Source organism: Rutidosis leptorrhynchoides, chromosome 3 (assembly GCF_046630445.1).
Source record: "Rutidosis leptorrhynchoides isolate AG116_Rl617_1_P2 chromosome 3, CSIRO_AGI_Rlap_v1, whole genome shotgun sequence".
Lineage (NCBI taxonomy): Eukaryota > Viridiplantae > Streptophyta > Magnoliopsida > Asterales > Asteraceae > Rutidosis > Rutidosis leptorrhynchoides.
Window position 1 is genome coordinate 210,094,372 of NC_092335.1, and position 9,403 is coordinate 210,103,774.

The 9,403-nt window shown below is 31.1% G+C and overlaps 1 non-coding gene across 1 annotated transcript; it reads right to left on the bottom strand.

Moving 5' to 3' along the window:
• Positions 1-6,886: 6,886 nt before the first annotated feature.
• Positions 6,887-6,993, bottom strand: LOC139903053 (small nucleolar RNA R71). Its single transcript, XR_011777901.1, has one exon. It is a non-coding gene; the product is annotated as a small nucleolar RNA R71 (small nucleolar RNA).
• Positions 6,994-9,403: the final 2,410 nt, after the last annotated feature.

Genomic DNA, 9,403 nt, shown 5'->3' on the forward strand with positions numbered 1-9,403 from the left:
TTCTAATTTAACATATTTATTATTAAATTAAACTCACCCAAATTTTTAACGGGATTTATCTTCTTTTTTTCGCCGCAAGTTAAAATTTTCCGTCATCACCGTTCAATTCGAAATAATTTTACGAATAAAACGCAACTAACTATTTTCAAAACACAGTATTTCTTTTTTATAAAAAGAAACATTTTGGATTAATAATGTTATATTATATTATATTATATATAAAATAAATAAACTTGAACTAATTATATCAAGTAGATAGATAGAACAGGCGGTAAACTTATTAATTTGTAAAAGAAAAAATCGGAGTTCGAGTTCTTTTATACCCCTTTTCCCTAATTTTCTCTCTCATTTCTTGCTCAATATTAGTTTCATAAAAGACGTTAAAATGTTCAACTGCAATGTGTGGATCATTAGATATTTTAGATACCAAACAATGTATATCCAAATATAGCCGCAGCAACGCGCGGTCAATTTTTTCTAGTTTACATCAAATTAGTAAAATATTACAAAATCTAAAATATATAAACCATAAAATACTAACATAAATCTAGTAATAGGCATATCATATGATTTGTGCAAAAATACCTAACTCATACGACCAAAAACAAGGCATCCATTCCGGTATTGGCCATTGAGTTTCTTACCCATGAATTGAAGTATAACCATTGTGGCCCTTGATAGGTCAGCGCATTTCCACGTCATCCAAAGGATGTCAGTTGAGTCTCCATAACCCCCCACCAAACCTAAAACCTTTGTTCTCACCGCAACCACCACATCCGGCACTGATCATGGTGGGATTGTTGGACCAAGAATTTGGAATCTGATGTCCTTTTCCTCTATTTGGTGAGCAGCGAACATGACCAAACCATAAACATAACATGCCTCCTTAAGTTGCATGTTCGAAGCTTTATTTAATAAACGAAGCCCCACAGCTATGTAATTACCATCGAAATAACACCTCAAACCACAGCGAAAAAGTGCATTAGGGTTTTCTAAAATAAAACACAGAAGGATCATATTGACCAACTTAGGGTGATCAATTCATAATAAAGGTCACAACGTATCAAGAGAAATCCTTTTATAAAGCAAAGGCTGCTCCGACTGCTTCAAAAAATCTTTGCAAACCATCTTGCATCTGAATAACTGGTCGGATGAATCCTGACCAACTCTAGATAAGATCTCCACAAGCATATCTTGTAGAAGAGCTTCCAGAATGTTCGGTTGACTAACGTTACATCGATTTTTTGCTTTTTTGCGATATGACTATCCATTTATGTTTTTTGATTGATTAAAGTAAAAAAGATGCAAATTTTCAAGTTTTGTGTTTGGTGATAAAGAGAGGTTTCTGTAGAAGAAGGATATGATGGGAAAATATACCAGAAGTGAGAGAAATATTCAATTTGCAGTCTTTTAAAGTTGATTTTTGGTGCATTCAAACGACGTCATAAGTTGCCACGTGTGTACTACTGATGATTTTATTTTCTTATTTTTTTAACAACAGGAAGACCATTTTATTAGATAACAAATATTTACACATACCAACGTTTTATTTTATGAGATATGGATTCAAAGCTAATTTGAATAAGATTTCACGATATAATCTCTACTAATTTTAAGTAATTTGGATTGACTTCAATGTCTTCCAAACTTTAACTAAATATGTAGGTATATTAGGGTTTAATGGTTTGCCTAAATATAAATTTTTATTTAAGTTGTTATTTTTTAAGTAAAATTAAATTATGGCATTTACCTATTTTAAATTACTAAATTTAACATATTTAAATTTATAAAAATAAAACTTACGTTTATCAGCACATCTAATCATTTATGGGATAGATTTTTTTAAGGCAAAAATTTTATTGATATATCACAAACATTTACACATACAACTATATGAACTAGTAACACGAACGAACACACACGAAATATTTACAAAAGACTACGACAAAATTTTGATGTTAAGAAATGGAAATTATTTTATAGTTGTAACATAGATTTGAATCTATAATCATCAACTAGATAAATAGTAATTTTATTTGTTTGAAAAAATACTCGTGTGATGTAAGACTCAATGTTTTGGCGGGTTGTATTGTTTTTTTATTTGAGTATATTTGAAATATTTTACTGTATGTCATTTTCGCTCAAAAGAAACCTACAAAAAACACTTTCATTATATTTTTAATTAATAGTTCTAATAAAAAAAGAAAGCTTTCAACAACCACCAAATCCTCCATGACGAAATCAGATTTTTGTTTCTTCTTGATCAGCATTTACCTTTCTTTAAACTTATCGATACACTTTATAACGGTTTATGGATATCAAAACCTGATCGATTTTACTTAGGGTTTACTCCGTAGATTTTAATACACTTTAAAATGAACCAATTAATAGATTTGCACGAATTTATGTTCTTTATTTGCACATTAGGGTTTATATGCATCTGTTTGTTTGCAGGTGTAATCAATTTACAACTATACACATATACGCAGGTGTCATTAATGTCATGAGGTCTATCATGAATTTAGGGTTTATATGCATTTCTTTGTTTGCAGGTGTAATCAATTTACAACTATACACATATATGCAGGTGTAATTAATGCCATAAGGTCTATCATGAATTTAGGGTTTATATGCATCTGTTTGTTTGCAGGTGTAATCAATTTACAACTATACACATATATGCATATGTAAGAAATTTACAACTATACACATCTCTTAAGAAACAATTGTTTGTTTACATCTTTTAAAGAAACAATGATCTGTTTGCATCTTTTAAGGAAACAATTGTTTGTATGTGATAATGCTAAAAACGAACATATATTTCATAGCATTATCCTTCAAGAAATACAAGCTTTTGGTTGCAATTGTTCTATTTACAAGTGATATTCGTTTAAATAATAAAAGGTGAAGACAAAAGACAGATTCGACGATTTGAAGACGCAAACGACCAAAACGCTAAAGAGTACAAAGTACAATCCAAGTGGTTCAATTTATTGATGAGAAACATCTCAAAATTACAAGAGTACAAGCTGTAAAACGCAAAGTACAAGATATTAAATTGTACGCAAGGACGTTCGAAAATCTGGAACCGAGACCTGAGCCAACTATCAACGTGCGACGCAACGGACCTAAAATTACAAGTCTACTATGCACAAGAATATAATATAATATATATAAAATTATATAAAATTATATATATTATATTATATATTAAAATATAACGTCGACAAGCAAGAAAAAAAAATGATGTGAGCTGGATCCCCAGGCCATGCGATCGCATGGCCAGCATGAACAAAATCCATGCGATCGCATGGTAGCAAATTGTTGGTCAAGTTCTATAAATTGGCCAGTTGCTCGACGAATTTTACACACACCATATCAACTATCTCTCTCACTCTTTGATATATATTTATATTTATATTTTAAATATAATTTTAATATTAAGTTAATAATAATAAGGTTATAGTGGCGAATGTTTTAAGTTTGTAAGTCGAAATTCTGCCCGTGTAACACTACGCGATTAATACTCAATGTAAGTTATGTTCAACCTTTTTAATTTAATGTCTCGTAGCTAAGTTATTATTATACTTATTTAAATCGAAGTAATCGTGATGTTGGGCTAAATATTAAAGACGGGGTTATTGGGCTTTGGACCATAATTGGGGTTTGGACAAAAGACCGACACTTGTGAAAATTGGACTATGGGCTATTAATGGGCTTTATATTTGTTTAACTGAATGATAGTTCGTTAATTTAATATAGAGATTTACAATTTGAGGTAATTATAAATAACCACATACACTCGATCGGACACGATGGGCGGGATATTTATAAATACTAATAATCGTTCATTTAACCGGACACGGGGATGGATTAATAGTCAATGGACTCATTAAAATAGGGGTGAATTACATACAAGGACACTTGGTGTAATTGTTAATAAAGTATTAAAACCTTAGATTGCACACAGTCGATAACCTGGTATAATCATTAACAATGTATTAACTTTATTAAAGTTTAAGTCCTCAATTAGTTGGAATATTTGACCTTGGGTATCAGGATAATTTGACGAGGACACTCGCACTTTATATTTATGACTGATGGACTGTTATGGATAAAAAACCAGATGGACATATCGAATAATCCAGGACAAAGGACAATTAACCCATGGTAATAAAATAAAATCAACACGTCGAACATCATGATTATGGAAGTTTAAATAAGCATAATTCCTTTAATTTATATCTCATCGCACTTTTATTTACTTTCATTTTATTTATTGCACTTTTAATTATTGCACTTTTATTTATCGTACTTTTATTTATCGTCATTTACTTTACGCTTTAAATTAAGTCATTTGTATATTTAATATTTTACATTAGGTTTTAATTGCGACTTAAAACATAAAATCGACAAACCGGTCATTAAACGGTAAAACCCCCTTTTATAACAATAATAATATTACTTATATATATATATATATATATATACAAATATAGTTTAAAATAAATATAGCGTTAAATTTAGTTGTATCCCTGTGGAACGAATCGGACTTACTAAAAACTACACTACTCTACGATTAGGCACACTGCCTATAAGTGTTGTAGCAAGGTTTAGGTATATCCCATTCAATAAATAAATAAATAACTTGTGTAAAATTGTATCGTATTTAATAGTATTTGGCAATTAAAATATAACTATTTCGTATACACCTCGCATAACATCAAGTATTTTTGGCGCCGCTGCCGGAGAACACTCAACGCCGAAAGCGAAACGCTATATATATATATATATATATATATATATGTATATATATATATATGTATATATATATATATGTATATATATATATATATATGTATATATATATATGTGTATATATATATATATATATATATATATATATATATATATAGTTTTTAATCTATTTTTGTAAAAATATAAGAAGTTTTAAACATAAAAATACAAAAAAAAGAAAAAAAAAGTATATATTTCTATAATTTTAAGTATTTAAATTAAAAAGTTTATATTTTTATTCTTAAAAGTTATAAAAACTAATAAGTAAATTAATTTTTTTATAAGTTTTATTTAAGTTATTTTATTTTTTTATTTTAATAAAAATCAGAAAGAAAAAAAATAAGTAAAAGAGTAAACGGGCTTGGCACTGTAGCAGCCCAAACAATCTGGCCCGTAACCCAAAACTATGCGACCACATGAGAATCCTACACACAATCCATGCGATCGCATGGATTGAAAAGACTGGTCTGAAACCTTTGACCATCGAATTAGGGTTACGTATTATTATTATTATTATTATTATTATTATTATTATTATTATTATTATTATTATTATTATTATTATTATTATTATTATTAATAATTAGTAATTAGGGTTTTATATAATAATAATTAGTTTTAGTTTTTATTTTTAAGTTATAATTAGTTTTATTAAATATATAAACTTAATATCTTTACAAAATAATAAAATTGTATTTTTATCAACTTAGTTTATTTTTGTATTTTGTATCTTTCTTTATTAACATTTAATTCGTAACTTTTATAATTTTTCGTTCGTAATTAGTTTTAAACTTAGTATTTTGCCGTAGTTAATTTATATTTCTAGATTTTTAGGCTTTGCCGTAAAATCCCTTAAGTACTTTTTCTTTAGACTAAGATTTAGGTGCTTTAGAAATTTACGACGTCACTTATCATTTTAGTATTTAATAAACTTTAGTACCTTGTTAAGTAATTGCCGTTTTGGATATAGAATTCCTTTAAGCTTTAATACTTTTAGACGTAAGTTTTAATTCTTAGTTTTTAGGCTTTTAAGTTTCGACTCTTTACTTTCTTATTTTTGTTTTTCGACTTTTTATTTTTCGACCTCTTATTTTTCAACGCGCTTTTCTTTTTCATTTCGAGGCTCTAGTTTTTAGGACATAGAATTTTCTTTATCTTCTTTAAATTTTGACGAAAAATTATTTTAAGCGGTTAAATTGATAGACATCCAAAATTTTCTGGTTCGTAGTAATAATTGAATTTGTTAGTGGCGAGTTGTGGGCTTCCGATTTAAAGGGTCCTGGCTACCTGCTGCATCTATTGGCTATTCGAAACGTGGGCAAAATCAGAAAGGTCTATTAATTTGATAACTTATATATTTTTTATCTTTTATAATTAATAGGATATTCAGTGAATGCACCGAGCAAAACGTTCACCACCTTTCATACGTTCACCTCCTGTAACTCGATCAAGACATCTAGCCAACATTGTCACCGTTGATTTTTCTTTAGAATCGTCATCAAGTCGACCAAGTACTCCAATTCAAATTTTCGATAATCCATTTTTTGAACCCGACCTCACAATTGAGAACCCGGGGGATATTCAAGGACAATTCAGAGATCCTGAACCACTAATTACTCCTCCTGAACCACAAATTACTCATCCAGAGATTGTCGAGGAAGAAACCATTAAGTCAGAATCCTCTAGTGATTCAGATTCAACAATCATGGAAAATCTGGAACCTCTAAGTATGGAAGATCGAATGAGGGCTAAACGCACTGGCCAAGGTCATGCAATTACTCAACCAAACATTAATGCGCCAGATTATGAAATCAAAGGACAAATCCTACACATGGTAACTAATCAATGCTAATTTAGTGGTGCGCCGAAGGAAGATCCAAACGAACATCTTCGTACCTTTAATAGGATCTGTACTCTATTCAAAATCAGAGAAGTTGAGGATGAACAGATCTATCTCATGTTATTTCCCTGGACTTTAAAGGGAGAAGCCAAAAATTGGTTAGAATCGTTACCTGAAGGGGAAATTGACACATGGGATGTTTTAGTTGAAAAATTTATTAAACAATTCTTTCTGGCATCTAAAGCCGTGAGACTTCAAGGAGAAATTGTTACGTTCACACAAAAGCCAAATGAAACTCTATATGAGGCGTGGACAAGATTCAAAAAGTTGTTGAGAGGATGTCCTCAACATGGTTTAGACACTTATCAAATAGTACAAATATTCTACCAAGGATGCGACATTACTACACGAAAAGACATCGACATAGCAGCTGGTGGTTCCATTATGAAGAAAACCGCAACTGAAGCTTACAAAATTATTGATAACACTGCCTCCAACTCACATGAGTGGCATCAAGAAAAAGACATCGTTAGATCATCTAAAGCAGCTAGAGCCGATTCTAGCCATGACTTTGATTCCATTTCCGCAAAGTTAGATGCTTTCGAGAGACGAATGGAAAAGATGACTAAAGATATTCACGCAATACGAATTAGTTGTGAGCAGTGTGGAGGACCACATTTAACAAAAGATTGTCTCAGTATTGAACAAACAATGGAACAAAGAGAGAATGTTTCATACATGAACCAAAGGCCTGGAAATAATTATCAGAATAATTATCAACCGCCAAGACTAAACTACAATCAAAATCAGAATTATAACCGAAATGTTCCATACAACAACCAACAAGGTCCTAGTAATCAACAAGTATCTAACAATACTTACAACCATCAAAGACCTATTTTTCAAAATAAACCACCACAAACCGATAATAAAAAGCCAAATTTAGAAGATAAGATGTCGAAGCTAGTTGAATCTCAAACTCAATTTTTCACATCTCAGAAACAAACCAATGAAAAAAATGCTCAAGCATTTAGAAATCAACAAGCTTCTATTCAAAATCTGGAACAAGAAGTGAGCAACCTAGCAAGGTTGATAGGTGAAAGAAAACCGAGAAGTCTACATAGTGATACAAATACTAACCCTCGGAATGAAACAACTAAAGCCATTACCACGAGAAGTGGTATTATACTTAAACCACCTGAAATGCCTGTAATTTCTGATGACTCTATTCCTACTACACAGTCACCACAGCCTGAGCAAGATAAGGAAACAGAACCGGTAGTTGAAAAGGTTAATGAAGATAACACAGTTAAGGCTAAACCTTATGTTAAACCATACCAACCACCACTTCCTTACCCGAGTAAAATGAGAAAAGAAAGACTTGAAGCCGAGCAATCCAAATTCTTGGATATGTTTAAACAAATATATGTCAATCTTCCTTTCATTGATGTGATTTCAGGAATGCCAAGATATGCTAAATTTCTGAAAGATCTAATCACAAATAGAAAGAAAATGGAAGAACTCTCAGCCGTTACTATGAATGCTAATTGTTCTGCAGTGCTGTTGAATAAACTACCCGAAAAATTATCAGATTCAGGAAGTTTCACAATTCCATATTTTCTGGGTAGTCTTAGTTCAATAGAAGCATTGGCAGACTTAAGTGCTAGTATAAATTTAATGCCGTATTCACTTTACGCTAAACTAGACCTCGGAGAGTTGAAACCAACACGAATAAGCATACAACTAGGCGATCGATCAGTAAATTATCCTAGAGGGATAATGGAGAACATGCTAGTTAAAGTTGGTACTTTAGTATTTCCAGTAGATTTTGTTATTCTGGACATGAAAGAAGATTCTCGAGTTCCTCTCATACTAGGAAGACCATTCTTAAACACGGCTAAAGCAATAATAGACGTGTTTGGTAAGAAACTGACCCTAAGTATAGAGGACGAGAGTGTTACCTTTTCTGTTGATAGAGCCATGCAACAACCGCAATCTGCAGATGATACATGTTATTATATTCAAACTATAGATTAACATGCAGAATTGTTAGAAGAATTTCCAGAATTATAAGGAACAAGAGAATGTTCTTTAGGAGAAGGAACTGAACCAATTGATGAAGCTGAAATGTTAGCCGCACTCATGGCTAATGATTATAAACCAACAACAGAAGAACTTCAAATGTTAAAAGAGGAAGACAGATATCGATACAAATCATCGATAGAAGAGCCACCGATATTAGAGTTAAAGTCACTTCCAAACCATTTGGAATATGCTTATTTACATGGTGAATCTGAATTACCTGTAATAATATCATCTTCTCTTACTGAAAATGAAAAATCTCAACTCATTTCTATGTTAAAAGCTCATAAACCAGCTATTGCATGGAAAATTCATGATATTAAAGGTATAAGTCCTTCGTATTGCACACACAAAATCCTTATGGAAGAAGGTCATAAAACATATGTGCAACGCCAACGAAGACTAAATCCTAATATGCAAGATGTTGTTAAGAAAGAAAATATTAAACTGCTAGATGCAGGTTTAATTTATCCAATCTCTGATAGTCCATGGGTAAGCCCAGTTCAGTGCGTACCTAAGAAGGGTGGCATGACTGTCATCACAAATAAAAAAGATGAGCTTATTCCTACTAGGACTGTAACAGGATGGCGTGTTTGTATTGATTATAGAAAATTAAATGACGCCACCAGAAAAGATCACTTTCCCTTACCTTTCATTGATCAAATATTGGAAAGATTAGCCGGA